The sequence below is a fragment of the Gracilinanus agilis genome, chromosome 3 (genome assembly GCF_016433145.1).
Source record: "Gracilinanus agilis isolate LMUSP501 chromosome 3, AgileGrace, whole genome shotgun sequence".
In the NCBI taxonomy this organism is placed as follows: Eukaryota; Metazoa; Chordata; class Mammalia; order Didelphimorphia; family Didelphidae; genus Gracilinanus; species Gracilinanus agilis.
In genome coordinates this window covers 379,335,063-379,351,852 of record NC_058132.1, presented here as the reverse complement: position 1 = coordinate 379,351,852, position 16,790 = coordinate 379,335,063, and the positions used below count along the sequence as shown (strand labels likewise).

The window sequence follows — 16,790 nt, the reverse complement described above, 5'->3', positions numbered from 1 at the left end:
AATGCTCTCCTGGTTCTTCTCCTTTTACTCTGCATCAATTCCTGGAGGTCATTCCAATTCACATGGAATTCCTCCAGTTCATTATTTCTTTTAACACAATCATTCCTTTTTTTAATTGAAGATTTGTTGATTTTCACCACATTCACTTTAAATATGGTTTGAAGCTTACTGAAGGGAAGGAATTTTGCAATTTTAAGTTAAAAGTAAACTAATGGTGAAATTACATTACCTCTGGCTTCAGTCAATATTTTCTCATATTTGAATTAATAAAAGTTCCAGGACTATGTAATCTGGGAATATTGAAGACCTCTCTTAGCAATGTCCTTCACTTTGGGTCAGTCTCTTGTGCCAGACATGAAAGTGCTTTCAAAAATACTGCCATTTTCCTAGTGCAGCATCTTTGATTGCCTCCACATACTGAGTTGTAATCGAATATATTCAGTAGACATATTGAGACTTTAGTGGGATCCAAATGAAATTCCATCTTGTGGTAATTTTCATGTCCTTCAATAAATTCACTGACCAAATTTTTAATGGAGTCCATGAGTAATTTTCCAGTTTGCTCTTTAGTCCCATTCCACAACTGGTTTTGTTCTAGTTCAAAGACTTTTCCTCCTATCTCATTGTACTTGCCTGATAAATATCCTGTTGGCAGTTATTCCTGGACACTTTTAACAGAAGGCATCATGTCTTCAGATTTCCCTTTATCTAACACATTTCTGTGTTGCTTTTGCCTACAAAGTAGCTCCTTTTTACTCTCCAGCTTTCCCACCTTGCTGTGCTAATACTTACTGCTAAAACATCATTTATTTTAAATCCAACCATCATAATCTTGGCACCACTGGCCACGTTGATTTCTTGTAATGTTTTCTCCCTTAAACACTTGTAGTAATCAGAACTTGATGAAAAAAAGCAGAATGTTCTTTGGTCTAATTAGCACTAATAGGTGAAATCTATATTAACTATATGTATTTTTAAAAAGTTATTGCTATGGTTATGCTTTTACTCTAATAGCCCTCTCAATTTAAAAGCATTCATTAAAGTCAAGCAACTTCATTTTGAAAGTCTTGTTTTTGTTATTGATGTCTTCAATGACATATTCAGTGAAAAGTTGACAAAGTTGAACAAAAGAAAAATTTCAAAGCAAAATAGACTATTAAAGAGAGGCATTTTATCTTCTATGATAAGGATGTTCAGAACATGAATTTACTAACATTTGGAAGATTATGATTTTTATACACAATGCAATATTATTTAAATGTTATTTCCTAAATGTATTTAGAAGGGGAAACTTGCCCAGAGTCACAGTGCCAGGAAGTGTCTCAGGCCAGATTTGAACCAGGACCTTCCATCTCTGGACCTGACTCTCAATCCACTGAGCCACCCAGGTGCCCCCTAGAAGGGGCAACTTTAAAGAGGATTCAAAAACATTTCCTTCCCAGAAATCAAAATTGTATTTATTTAGTGTTGGACCTGGAGTCAGGAAGATCTGAATTCAAATCTGATCTTAGAAACTTACTAGTTATGTGACCCTTTACAAATTACTTAACCTATGTTTACCTCAGTTTTTTCAACTGTAAAGTGTGATTAATCATAATGCTTACCTATTGAGAGAATTAAATGAGATAATATTTGTAAAAAAGCACTTTTCATTGTGCCTGGCATATAAAAGGTACCTTATAAATACTCATTCTCTTTTATTGTGATGCTTATTTTTATATAGAAATGGAATTAATGTATTAATATTCTCCTGTAGGATGGACAAACAAAAAGACTAAAGAGATGTTATGACTTGCTGTATATCATAAGTTCAAAAAAAAGGGAAAAAGTGATAAGCACTAATATTCCAACAAATAAATATTTATTGAGTACCTTTTTGCCAAACATTATAGGGAGTACAAAGAAGTTACAGACACAGTTCCTGTACATATACAAGAAATGCTTTGGAAAGCTGCACATTTATTGGTTAAAAACTCATATTTATAAAAAACAAACTTCCCTAGGTTGAGTAAGGGTTTAAAGAAATGAAAACTTCTAAATTCTAGCCAATAGGATTTTCATAAATGTGAGTATTAAAATGAATATAACTGATACCTTTCTTATTTGTGATTATTTGCCCATGGCCCTTTTGTCTTATAATAAAAAAATTCTATTCTTAGGCATGGTGGTTCTTGCCCATAATCCTTGTTGTTGAAGAAAATGAAGCTGGTGGATCATTTGAGTGCAGGAGTTCTGAGCTGTAATAGGGATGAAAATTGGTTATCTGCACTATTTAGCACCAAAATAGTGAGATGCTGCAAAAGGGAGGACTTTAGACTGCCTACCAATGGGGGAGATGGAGCAAGTCAAAGCTTCCATTAATATTAACAATGATATTGGGCTAATGAGCAACTATACTTTCTTCCTGGGCAAGCTCCCAAAAGAAAGGCCCCAGGCACTAAGTTAAACACTGATGTTAAAAGAATAGGTAATGCAACAACAATAGCAATGATAACCAAACAAACTAGTTACTATTGTCAAAGGGCTCCTATTTTAATGGGAAAGATACCATTTAAATAGTAGGCACCTACAGATACATACAAACTAGTTGGAAGTAAATCTTAGAGAGGCTGGCCCTGGCAGGGAGATTGGATGAAGAAGGCAGTAGAGAAAAACAATTTCATGAAGCTGCTATTGGAACTGCGTATTGAGGGAATATAGGGAAACTGAGGCAGAGATGAGGAAGAAAAGCATCAAGGCATATACAAAGGTATAGGTCAGAGACGAGAGGGAGAATATTGCATATAAAGAATAGCAAATACTGAAATGTAGCTAGATTATAGAATATGTGGAGTAGAGTGTGAGAATCCAGAAAAGGTAGGAGAAGGAAAGGTTATAAAGAGTTTCAAATGTCAAACAAGAATTAATATGTTTGATCCTGGAAATAATAGGAAATCACTGGAATTTATTGTGTTGTGTATGGTATCCAATCAGACTTATACTTCAGCAAAATTTCTTAAGCAGTTGAGTGGACTTGGAGTATAATAGGCTGGGATTAATTGAACTATGGGATAGAGTTAGGGAAGGGAGGATATTATAACTAGTTTAGGAGGAATAACTAGGGAAATAAATGAGGGATAGAGATAACGGAAGTTATGGTGAAGATAAAGAATAGGGTTAGGGATCAAAAATATGGGAATTTTCACATTCAAGAACATGAAAGAAGAACATGTGTGTGTGTGATGGCACCATTATGGCTAAGATCATCTTTGAATAGAGGATTTGTTGTGGTTCAGTCATTTTACTTTTGTCTGAACCTTCCTGATCCAAATTTGGGTTTTTCTTCCCTATTATTTCACTAATATTCAGTTGTTCCCTCTCTATTGCTGCTTCCCTACTACCTACAACATGTCAATTTCTCCCTCCTACTCAAGAAGATTTCACTTAATCTATCCATCCTCTCTTGTTATTGTCCTAAATTTCTCCTCCCTTTAAATGATAAATTCTTTGAGAAGGTTATCTACAATAAATGCTGCTACTTCCTTTCCTTTCACTTTCTTCTTAACTCTGGAGTCTGGCTTGTAGCCAGATCCAACAGAGACTATTGTCTTCAAAGTTACTTATGATCTCTTTTTTAAAAATTTAATTTGTTTCCCAATTGCATGTAAAAATGGTTTCCAACATTTTCCAAAGAATGTTGAGTCTCAAATTCTCTCTCTCCCTCTCTCTCCCCAAACTCCCAATTGTCTTGAGATGTTAAGCAATCTCATATAGATTTTACATGTGCAATTATGTAAAACATTTTTGCTATTAATCCTTTTGGGGAAGGAAACTCAAATAGGAAAAAAATTAAGAAAGTGAAAAAAGTTTGCTTTGGTCTGGATTCAGACTCATTTCTTCTCTGGAAATCAATTGTATTTAAAAAATTATGAGTCCTTGGGATAGTTTTTGATCATTGTATTGCTGAGAATAGCTGTGATTCACAATTGTTCCTTGTAAAGAATCCCTGTTACTGTATAACATCCTCCTGCTTCTGAATATTTCATTCTAATTTAGTTTGTGTAAGTCTTTCCAGGTTTTTCTGATCTCCTCCTGCTTGTCATTTCTTACAGCACAATAGCAGTCCAACTAATGATCTCTTAATTGCCAAATCCAAGGACCTTTTCTTAATCTAGTTTTTTTTTGGCCTTTCTGCAGCTATTAACATCTTTCTCTTCTTGATACTTTGTTCTCTCCAGGTTTTCATAACACTTTTCTCTTCTGGTTTTCTTCCTACCTATCTGGTCACTCCACTGTCTCTCTTTTTAGATATTAATCCATGCCATTTCCACTCACAATGGAGAATATTCCAGTGCTTTGCTCCGAGTCTTCTTTTCTTATCTCTCTATATTTATTTCCTTTGGTGATCTCATCAACTCTTTTGATTCCAATTTTCTCTGTATGGATGACTTTCAGATATGCTTATCCTGTTTGGACTTCCCTCCTGACTTCCAGTCTCCATCTCCAACTGCCTTTTAGACATTTTGAACTGGATATCCCATAGACATCTTAAACTCAAAATGTTACAAACTGAATGCATCTTCTCTCCAAACTCTCCTCTCTTCCTAACTTTCTTATTACTGGCAAGGTTACTGCCATTCTCCCAGTTATTCTGGTTAACAAACTACATGTCACCCTGGACTCCTCACTCTCTCACTTTTCCATAGCCAATCAGTGTGCAGATACTGTCATTTCTGCCTTTATAATATCTCCCGTACATGACCTTTTCTCTCTTCTGATACCATCTGATACCACTGATGGAGGTCCTTATCACCTCAAAACTGGACTATTGTAATAATATGTCAATTGATCTCCCTTTAAACGTCTCTCCCCACTCTAGCCCATTCTCCACTCACCTGTCAAAATTATCATTTTCTTAAAGTACAGGTTTGATTATGTCACTCTCTCATTCAATAAATTCCAGTGGTTTCTTATTGTCTCCAAGATCAAATACAAAATTCTCTGTTTTACTTTCAAAAACTCTTCATTTTACTCCTTACTCCTCCCCTTGTATTCTTTAATAAGAATAAAAGTGACAAAAGCATACTTGCTGTTCCTTATTCAAGACACTCTATCTCCAGTCTGGCATTTTCACTGGTTCACTATCTCACCTGCAGCTCTCTTCCTCCTCATTTCTCTCTCTTCTCATTTCTACCTCCCAGTTTCCCTGGTTTCTTTTAAACCCCAGCTAAAGTTCTAGCTTCTGGAAAAAAGCCATTCCCAGTTCTCTTTGATTTATTAATGCTTTCCCTTTGAGATAATCCTCAATTTATCCTGAATATTTTTGGTTTCCATATCATTCTTTGCATGTCTCTCTATGAGATTCTTGAGAGCAACACAGTTTTTTCTTTCTCTTTGCATCATAAAATCCTTATCACAATACCTAATTAGGTGATTAATAAATGCAGGTTGACTGATGGACCAAATCAATCTATTGTATCAAAGCAAAGTGAACTGGTCTCCTCTAGACAGATAGCCAAAAAGAAAGGAGAAAAAAAGAGTTTTAAGAATAAAATTAATAAAAACCTGAAAAATCTTCAATAATCAGAGGAAATCAAATAATTAAAAAAACCCTTGAGGTACCTCACATTCATCAAGCTATCAAAGGTGATACTGAAATATTTTTAAAAACTCAATATTATAGGGATTTTAGAAAACTATGCAAGTTAATTTGTTACTGGTTGACATGGACATATTCAACCATGTGGTAAAATAGTTTGGAATTATGCAAAGAAAATTACTGTTGTTGATATTCTTGGATCCAGGAATTCTACTTCTAAAGGTTTTTGTTGGTGATAAAAAAAATAAACAGAAATATTCATAGCTGAATAGGATGACTTAATGAGCTTCAGAATTAAGAAGAACTCAATTCTTGAGGTAACTGCTATATACTGTATGACTTTTGAGTAAATCATTTAATTTCTCAGTGCCATAAATATTTTATAATATATAGGTTCTTTTCTTTTCATCTTATCTCCTTAGGAAATAAATCTAATAGTGGCATTACTGGGTCAAAAGGTATACACAGTTTTAAATTCTGGGCACAATTCCAGATTACTTTCCAAGATAGTTGGATGAGTTCTTAGTTCCACCAACAGTGTATTAGTGTCCCTTCTAACATTTGTCATTTTGCCCATTTATCATTTGAGCCAATCTAATTGATGTGAGACAATATCTCGGAGTTATTTTGATGTGTTTTTTTCTAATTAATAATAGTCTATAGCATTTTCCATATAATTATGTATAGCTTTGATGTTTTCACCTCAAAACTGCCCATTTATGTCTTTTGACCATTTGTCAATTAGAGAATGACTCATATTATAAATTTGACAAAATTCACTATGTATTTTAGATATAAGACCTCATTCTGAGAAATTGCCTATAAACTTTTTTCTTCAATTTTCTACTTTCCTTCTAATCTCAGCATCATTAGTTTTATATTTATTAATATGAATGACCTCTTTTATTCCCTCTTTTATCCCCTTGTCTTTCTATAGTATGCCCTCCATAATTTCCCTTGCCTTATTTTTTGTTAACCTCCTTCTACTACGTCTCCTTACAAGTTAATAACGTTTTTATCCTTCTATATGTGTGTATTATTTCCTTTTTTACCCAGATCTGATGAGAATAAGGTACTAGCATCACCAGCCCTCCATTCCCCTTATACCTTCATTTAATATTTCTTTTATTCATGCCTATTTTAAATATTTTATTTTTTTAGAAAAATTTTCCATGGTTACATGATTCTTGTTTTTACTTTCCCCTTTACCACCACCCTTATATCCAATGCACATTTCCACTGGTTTTAACATGTATGTTCAATCAAGACTTATTTACATATTATTGATAATTGCATTGGTGTGGTCATTTCAGGTCTACATCCCCAACCATGTCTGCATCAACCCATGTGTTCAAGCAGTTGTTTTTCTTCTGTTTCCACTCCTGAAGTTCTTCCTCTGAATGTGGGTAGTGTCCTTTACCATAAGTCCCTCAGAATTGTCCTTGGTCATTGCTTTGCTGCCAGTATAGAAGTCCATTACATTCTATTTTACCACAGTGTATCAGCCTCTGTGTACAATGTTTTTCTGGCTCTGCTCCTTTCACTCTGCATCAATTCCTGGAGGTCTTTCCAGTTCACATGGAATTCCTCCAGTTTATTATTCCTTTGAGCACACTATTATTCCATCACCAGCATATACCACATTTGTTCAGCCATTCCCCCAATTGAAGGACATACCCTTGTTTTCCAGTTTTTTGCCACCACAAATAGTGTAGCTCTTATGCCTATTTTACATGAGATAATTATTCCATTTAATCCCTACCCTTCCAATTTTATTTTATTTATTGACTTACTTCATTATATTCAAATAGACCTCAGAGTGTCTCTCTCTACATGACCTTCCAAACTACCTAATTTAATGATCATTCTTAAGGCTTATAGGTACCATTTTCCCATATGAAGAGTAGACATTTTGACCTTATTAAGTCCTTTATAATTGGTCTTTCATGTTTATCTTCTTATGTTTCATCTAATTCTTGTAGATCAAATTTTCTAGTGAGTTCTAGTATTTTTTTCAAGAATATCTGAAAGTATTTTATTTATTCAAATAATTTTTTTTGCATGATGATACTCAGTTTTTCTGGGTAAGATATCATTGGTTATAAACTCCTTTGTTCTTCAAATTATTGTATTCCTTGCCATTTGTCATTTTAATGTGGTGTATGATTGTGATGGAATATTACTGTAATATAAGAAACAGTTATCAGGTTAATTTTTTAAAATGGAAGATTAATATGAAAGTGAAATTAGCAAACCCAATAGAAATATCATATATTGCAATGGAAATATTGTTCGAAGACTGACCCATGTATGATGTTTTCTCTGAATGGGGAGGGCAGGGAAGGTGAGAGATTCTTGAGAATTTTACTATAACAAACAAATGAATTAATTAAAAAAAACTTTCTCAGTGTCCCAGGCAATTCTCTGAGACTAAGTTACACTTAATACAACTCAAGATTAGAAGAGGAAGTTCCTTACTTGGAACTTTCATATATCAATGAAATTAGATGCCTAGACCAAAAAATATATGATAAAATGTGGAACTAAAATACACCAATTATAGATTGGTTGAAAAAATCATGGTATATAAATAGAATATCACTGTGCCATAAGGAATGATGAGTGTGAAGAATTCAGAAAAAATCATAGAAAGATGTATGAAATAATAATGAAGGAAGGAAACAGAGCCCAAAACAATACATGTAGTGGCTACAATAATTAAAATGATGGCAATTAGAAGAGATAATAAAATTATTGTGAACTACAATATCAATGCCAGCACCATGCCATTAAAGTTAAAGGGCAAATCCCTCCTTTCTGTGAGAAATCAATAGTCTAACTATTATTCAGAGAATGTACTTTGTAAAGGGGTTTAGGAACTTGTTTGGAATTATCTGTTGTTTTGAAACAAAATGTTCCAAGTTTAAACAAACAAAACAAATGAAAAAGGTCAAGGCATGCCAAAGTGAAAAGATAAGAATATATAGCACTGATAATAGTGACAAATTATTTTATCGGCATTTAGTTTTTTGTTTTTAAATTCTAATAGGTAGTTGTTTTTAAAATAAAGTATATGTAATCAATATTTGTCCTGTTATTTAAATGGTGTGTATATGCATATCTTGCTGTCTATCTATCTATCTATCTATCTATCTATCTATCTATCTATCTATCTATCTATNCATATCTTGCTATCTATCTATCTATCTATCTATCTATCTATCTATCTATCTATCTATATCTGTGATTCCCAAAGTGGGCACCACCACCCCCTGGTGGGTGCTGCAGCAATCCAGTGGGGTGGTGATGGCCACAGGTGCATTTATCTTTCCTATTAATTGCTATTAAAATAAAAAAAAATTAATTTCCAGAGGGCTAAGTAATATTTTTTCTGGAAAGGGGGTGGTAGGCCAAAAAAGTTTGGGAATCACTGATCTAGATGCTGCTATGGTTGAGTAGTTAAGAGCATTGGTCAGGAAGACTTAAGTTTAAACCCAGCCTCAGACACTTCCTAACTGTGGCATTGGGCAAGTCACTTAACTTCTGACTGTCCAACAAAAAGGATCCACTAGAGAAAAAAGCAAAAACTACTCTCATATCCTTGCCAGGGAAAGCCCATGGATAACCCATGAAAATTGGATGTGATTGAATGACTCAACAACAACAACAAATGCACACATATACACCTGAATATATTTAAAAAATATGTATATGAAATGAAAGTTGCCTATCCCAGAAGTAATACATACTGTTGTCTGTGCTATACTAAAGAGCTACCACTTATTACCTGTTTTCTACAGGGATTTTCTGGTAAATGTTTAATAACTAGCTTTCTAGGAAAAGCATGCATGTCATACTTTTAAATTTTAATCTTCATTTTTAACATTTTATCTGTTACTTTATTATGTTTAGATGGTCCAGAAAACAATGAATAAAGCCCAGATTATTAATACTTGTCAATACGTAAGGTACAATATGCTCATATTTAAAATTTAATTGGCTTAGCTGATACTGACTGGCTCCAACACATCTCTGGGTTGACTGCAACATGACATACCACTACCTCAACTACAACCCCTTCTCTGTGATAGAGCTAGCATGTAGACACCAAAACATTATTTCAGATTCAAAGTAGAATGCCATCTTAAAAATAACATTAACATTTTTCATATTGGCTCTGATCCAAAGTTAACTTTAATAATCTGTATTATAGAATTTTCAACTGAATCCATGATATCATTATACCCTATCCATCTAACTTGGAAAGGAATTGAATGCTTATTTAGTTGTTTAAGATATTGAAAAGTTCTGTATAATTAATCTCTATAAATATCTTGAGGGACCTAAAAGATCTCTTTCTCAAAAGTGTTAATTTGCTTGATACTTTAAAATGTTCTCATTTGAAACAGAAGGTAAAGGTTTTAAGCTATGTGCATAGGCATTAGCATGTTAGTGGATAAATCAAATCTTTGAATAATAGTAATTAGAGCTGGAAAGAAATTTAGAAATCATCTAGTTGAATCTTCTTGTTTTACAGATAAGGAAACTGAAGCCTACTAGAGAGAAATGAATTGTGCATGGTCACAGGAAATACATAGCAGAACTAAGATTCAAACCTGTCTTAATTCCCAATTCAGGGCTCTTTCCATAATGACACAGGACTGAATTATAAAGCCAGATGGCAAAATAATAAAACAATGATGGCACATCAAAAGGCAAATTTTAGGGAAAATAGTCATTTGTTGGGCTTGCTCCATTTTATATCTAGCAACTCTGGATGCTTGAAAGTATAGATAAAATAAAATGCTCTTTCGCCAAAAAGAGGAGTCTATCTTGGCTTCCAATGCAATTTAGAGGAATTAGGAGTCCTTCTTTCCCCACCTACCCACCACAAACCATTTAGACTATCCATCTCATAATTTGCTCTAAAGTTTTTTGCTTAATATTTTATATATCTTATCGCATTTGGTTATTGTAAGTACTCTTACTTATACTTATAAATACATATATATATAATATATTTATAAAAATCTGTTGACAAATAATATTATGATATTATATATATACATTATGGAATAGTGATTCTGAGTCATAGTTTTGCAGACCATGCAAAAGCTACAGGACCAATAGCAGACTATTTAACGGAGACATAAAAGCAATATAAATGAAAAGATGTAATCAAGCAGTGGAATCATTCTCTATCCTTATATGTAAGTAGATATCTCCTCTACACTTCCTCAGATGATAGATATGGAAGTTGTCTCATTGAGAAAACTTGGAAGGGGTTGGGGAAAGTATTCCTCAGAATGTGTATGACGAATTATAGAAACTTTCAATCATTCCCCTATTTTCTCACTGCAAGTTCTCAGTTAGTGTAGGGACTCTCGTTCTAGAGTAATTGTGGGCCTTTAAGGATAGATCTTCCTGAGATTTGACTTTGGACTCCCAGTTTTCTTAGTGTGGAGTCTATCTCTTAGATATCCTTCTATAAGTACAGGCTATGGTGTTAAGATTAGCTATTTAGTAAACTGCATCCTGCAACACCAGAATATTTTTGGTCAGGTTTTTGTTTTTTTTTTTAACACTAGGTTTTCTCTCTCCTCCAGGCTGGAAACGCAGAGGCAAGTCCCACTACTGATTGGTAGCTGAGCTTTGACCTGATTCATTTCTTGCCGAGACTGATTCATTCCTTGGTAGGCAGCCTAGAAACTCCTTGCTTCTTGGGGCTTATCATATTGGTGCCAGATTAATGCCAGACTTTAGTCTATTGCAGCTCAGAACTCTTGTGCTGAAGTTTCCACTAGCTAAGACTACAGGCATGCACCAAAACACGGAGCAGTATTAGAATGTTCTAATGCATTTCTCTGTCCACAGCAGCACTGGAATGCCGTAGGACTCCTCTTTTCAAGTGCCTCCTCTACTACTTACTTCTACCATCTTTTCAAGGTCATTTGCCTTGATGCCATCTCTGCTTCCAGGTGCAAGTCTCACAGAACTCTAAATAGCACCTCATTTGCCTCAGTCAGCATTGACAATGAAGGAAGTCCGAAATTATTTTAAAGGGTAGCATAATGTGCCCCTATGATATTAACATTGGACCACCCTCTTCCTTTCTGGATCTTTTTTTTAAGCCTTATCTTTTAGTCCCAAGTTAAACAAGTCTAATCTCTATTGCACATAATAGGTTTTTAAATAATTGAAGAAAACAATCGCCTATCTCCTTATATGTTCTGTTCTTCAGGCTAAATATCTCTAGCTCCTTCAGTAAAATATAGAGTATATTAGTCATCACCAGGTAGGAGCACAATATAAAAACCTTAAATCTTGAAAGATATGTATGGAATATACCTTATATGTGGAAGTGAATCATAATTTTTTGGTGGGGGGTTATTTTGTTTTGAGTTAAAAAGTATTTTGGAGGTAATTACCTAGTTTGGGAAACTTAGGACTACCTATTGAATGACTTGCTCAAGGTCACACAGGCAGTTTGAAGCAGCACTGAACACTAGAACCCAAATCTCTGATTCCTCATCTTTTCCTTTTGCAATTATGTAACCCATGTGCTTGTCACAACAATGAGGGTCATCACTAGAAAAATAAAGTAAAATAAATTTCTAAAAGAGAATGTTTTTCCAAGAGAAAAAGAGATGGCCTGGGAACAAGATAACAGTTGGCTTTTTATAGGGAAAATCTGTGCTGCATTTAATGCTTCAGAAAATTGATGAGAACTTTGAGTAGTAACTTTTAGTTAGCAGAAGGGTTGAAACTGGGTTCTTTTTGTGCCCAGTATCTTCCAACTGGGGTCGGCTTGAGGCAGCAGAGGTTAAGCTAAACATAACCTAGGAATGGGGGCGGGGGGCAAGAATATAAGAAAGCCTCACTATGTGTGGTTTCAGTGTATAGGAAGGGAAATCCAGATGATGAAGTTAAGAAGATGAAGAAAAGATGAGATTAGGAGATTTACCTACCCCCATCAAAGTTATTCCATCCCTGTTCTTCTTTGGGGCTATGCCTCTCTGATAAGACCCAAATAATTAATGATTTTTCTTTTGTTCTGGTCTCCCTTAATTAATCTACCTGTGAATTAACTATGTCATATTATTTGAATACTGAGGTATATTTATACACAAATACTGGTATGTTTCTTTCATTTATAAACTAATAGTAGCATAAACAAAATGAAGCAAAACTACTTTATAGAATGTTTGTATGTATGTATGTGTATATATATATATATATATATATATATACATATACATATACTTGTACATATTAAATTTTTTTCTATGCCCTCAGAAGGAATGAGTGACATGGTACAGAATTTCAAAGCACCCTCTGGTGTTTGCTAAATTGTTATGCCTCTGAATTCGGAGTTGGGTAAATTGATGCTTACCTGTCTTCTTCCAGAGAGCAATCACCCTCCTGTAGATGAAATCTGTCTTTAAATGCCCCCAAGCTACTCTCAGGCTAAATGATGCCCTTCGTTATTGACATTCGGATCTTGTTGCCCTCAGTGGGAGGTATATGTTTGCTTCTAAAGGAGAAAAGTTCCCTGGAAAGGTCAGAGAATTTAGTGTGGAATTCAGTTATTCAGATGATGTGGGTATCCACAAAGAAGAAAAATCAAAAGAAAATTTCAAGAAAGCTAGATGCAAGTAAGAAGAATTTTATTTTGCATGGAAAACTTAGTCAGTTCATTATTTTAACAAAGAGTTTGGGACTGAAAATAAAAGAGGGTGAAAACTATGCTTCCTTATACTAACTATATGCTGTATATATTATACTGTAGCTTCTTAATGGACCATTTTGGGAGTAATATTCAGCCTATATTTTGTTTCAAAACTCTTCCTGACCATTATCATCACTAATCTTTCAGGTTCCTAAGAGTTATTTATAGATGAAATACCATCTTCTGTTCTTTTTACTTATAGGGGTCTTGAAGAAAGATTTCCCACCCCCAAATGATATGTTAAGTGGTCAGAAAATTATCTCAAAATGAGAGAATAATTCACCAGACATGGTGAACCTGAACCAGTTGAATATTATTTTTATTTCAATTTAAATGACCATTTATGACATGTGGAAAATTATATAGAATCTGTAGTGTGAGCCAAGCCTCAGCAATGAATAATACATGGCACCCTATAAATTAAGAAGAGAATTATCATATATTACAAAGAGAATAGAAAGTTTTTAGAGCAGAGATAGCAAGGACATTAGTACTGAGCCTAGAGTGATAAAAACAGGCCACCTCATGAATAAAGTAATGGAAAAAATGGAATTGAGAAAGACATACTCAAGACTGGTAATATGTTTAAGATATTCAGATGCTTTCCTTTTCCCCATTTATCTAATTACTTTAAAATATTTTAAAATTTGTATGATGTGGGAGCTTCTTACTTTATTTCTGGCATGGACTACTTGAGGGGACAAGTGGTTATTTGCCTTCTGTTATGAACTAAGAGTTTTTTTTTAATAGAAGAGGAAATAGCTGTGGGTTGTCCTGCCTGGAGGTGCTTCCTTGGTGTTCGACTTTGGTGGGCTCAGTTCAGCCTGTTGTGTGAAAGGAACTTTGACCCATCTTGGCAGTGTGTGTCTTGCATGCACCCTGCCTACAAACGATTCATACAGATAGAATAGACTCTTATCTCCAACCTCATAGTCCCAAATATGTGGTCCAATTGCTGTCACTAGGAGAACAGTGATGAAAGAAACCTGGGAGGTTTTAGGAAATAAACTATGAAAAATAAAAACAGGTTAGGGAAACTGATGTTGGACTTTGATTTGTGGTGGCTTCTCTACTTCATACCATATACTAAAAATATTGTCTTACATTATCCTCACTAGGAAGACATACAGATTGATAGGAATCTTCATTTTTGAAATGAAAACACAATAAGGAAGGTGTTAAGGCTACCATTCATTCACAGACAGAGGACCAGAATACTACTCTCCAGCTCACAGCAGAGGTAACTCAGTTGATCAACATACAATTTGACATGGCATGGAGCCATTAGGTGACACAGCCCACTTTTGAGAGATTATGTAGAATATGAGATTTAAGCCAGCATTGAGATAGACATTAATACAGAGGAAAATGTGTCAGAAAGGGAAGAATGCCCAACGTACAACTACTACTGATTTAAAAAATTTACTTCTTGCTGATTTTGTACCCAACCAAGAGGGTTGATGAACAAAAATAAACAAAGATAACTGAGTTTCACCCTTTCATTTTAAAGTCTTGAAATAGAGGTTCACAGAGAAGAAATGACTTGTTCAAGGTCACACAGCAGGTTAATGTTGAGTTAACAGTGAAACCCAGATGTCTTGACTTGTGATTGTGTTTTTTTCCCCCACACTAATAAAATAAAAATTTATATAATTTTTTGCCTCTAGGGACCTCACGTAAGAATTGGAGGGGAAGGGAGCCCAGGCAGTACTATATGACCCTAATGCTACTGCAGTCTTTCTATACCCATAATTCTGCACAGCTGTTAATATCCCCTCTATGCTTTTGACTCCATTTAGTCAACTCCTCCATTTTGGGAAGATGAATGACCCATGCACAGATTATTTTATTTTTCTGATCTCTTACGTGCCTATAGCACCTATCCTTAGAAGAGTAAATAATAATGGAAAGGGTTGACATTTATAGAGCACTTTCAAGTTTGCAAAATGCTTTAATTACATTATCTGGTTTGAGCCTCACAGCAACCCTGTGAAATAAGTACTGCAATAATAATTTTCCCTACTATATAAAGATAGAAAATGAGGTATAGATGGCAATTTGCCAGTGGTCACATAGATAATAAGTCCTAGAAGCAGGTGTCAAATTGAGGGGTTTTTTCCAACCCTATGCCTAACACATTATTTACTTTTTATTGTTACAAAAAAAAATACAGAGATGGGCAGGAAAAATACTTCTTTGATCCAGCTGCCATGACTCTAGTGTAGATCTCCTTACCATTTCCCTCAACCAAGGACTGAAAGGTATTTCCCCCCTTTACTCTCTCCTTGAAACCATGCTTACCTCGGTAGGCATTGCTGCCTTACTTATAGATCTGGTCATGTTTCTTCTCTGCTCAAAAACTTTAAAAATACTCTGTCTTACTTACAAATAAAGTTAAAATTATTTTACCTGTTGTTTAGACAGGGCTCTTCACAATTTGGTGCCATTCTGTCTAATTCCTACTACCTCTCTATCCCTTCCACATAATCTCTACTCCAGTGAAACTAAACTACTCAGTGTCCTTTGTATTTGTTCTGTGATTTTCTGCCTTTGTGCCTTTTATCATTTAGGATCCTAAATACTTTAATCAAATTGCCTTTCTCCCTCTTGACTCATACCAATTCTTGAAAACTAAATTTAAATCCTACCTCTTCTTATGATTCTTTTCCTTGTCTTCACTCCTCCCTCTTTTCGACTAATTACTTTTTCCTCCTTTTCATCAAATGGCACTTATTATGGTCTCTTGTGCATAATTTTGATTTATAGTGCTTTTATATAATACATATTATATCAATATATGTGTGTATATATGTATCATAGCTGCCTATCCATTGAAGGTATTGTCTAGACCAGTGATGAGCTAACTTTTTTTTTTTAACCCTTAACTTTTGTGTATTGGCTCATAGGTGGAAGAGTGGTAAGGGTGGGCAATTGGGGTCAAGTGACTTGCCCAGAGTCACACAGCTGGGAAGTGTCTGAGGTCAGATTTGAACCTTGGACCTCCCGTCTCTAGGCCTGACTCTCAATCCAATTAGCTACCCAGCTGACCCCGATGAGCAAACTTTTTAAAGAGGGGGCCAAAGAAAAGGAAATGCTCATCTGTCAGTCTGTTTCTAAGGCAACTCTTTCGAAGTTTCCTTGTATTATATCCCACTCATTGATTTCGTCAGATTAGTAATAATGTCATGCAACTGGATAGAACATTTTAGTGGGCCCAAATCTGGCCCATGGAACATAGTTTGCCCATCACTGATAGACCTTGGATAAACTTTATATCCTCCTTAGTATCAGTAACAATGAAGGTGTTTAAAAAATGTTTGCTGAATTGGATCATGGAATTGAATTGAATTGATCCAAACATGTGTTTTGTTGGTGCATTTACTATTGAGAGCTTTGTTTTACAAGAGTTAAACCTAATAGTTAGCTTTCATCTACTCCCTCATTACAGCTTCAGGAAAGCAAAAATATGACAATTTGTCAGAA

General features: G+C 34.7%; 1 pseudogene; it reads right to left on the bottom strand.

Annotated features, from left to right (window-relative positions):
- Positions 1-366: 366 nt before the first annotated feature.
- Positions 367-16,790, bottom strand: part of LOC123241598 — a 32,005-nt pseudogene continuing 15,581 nt past the window's right edge.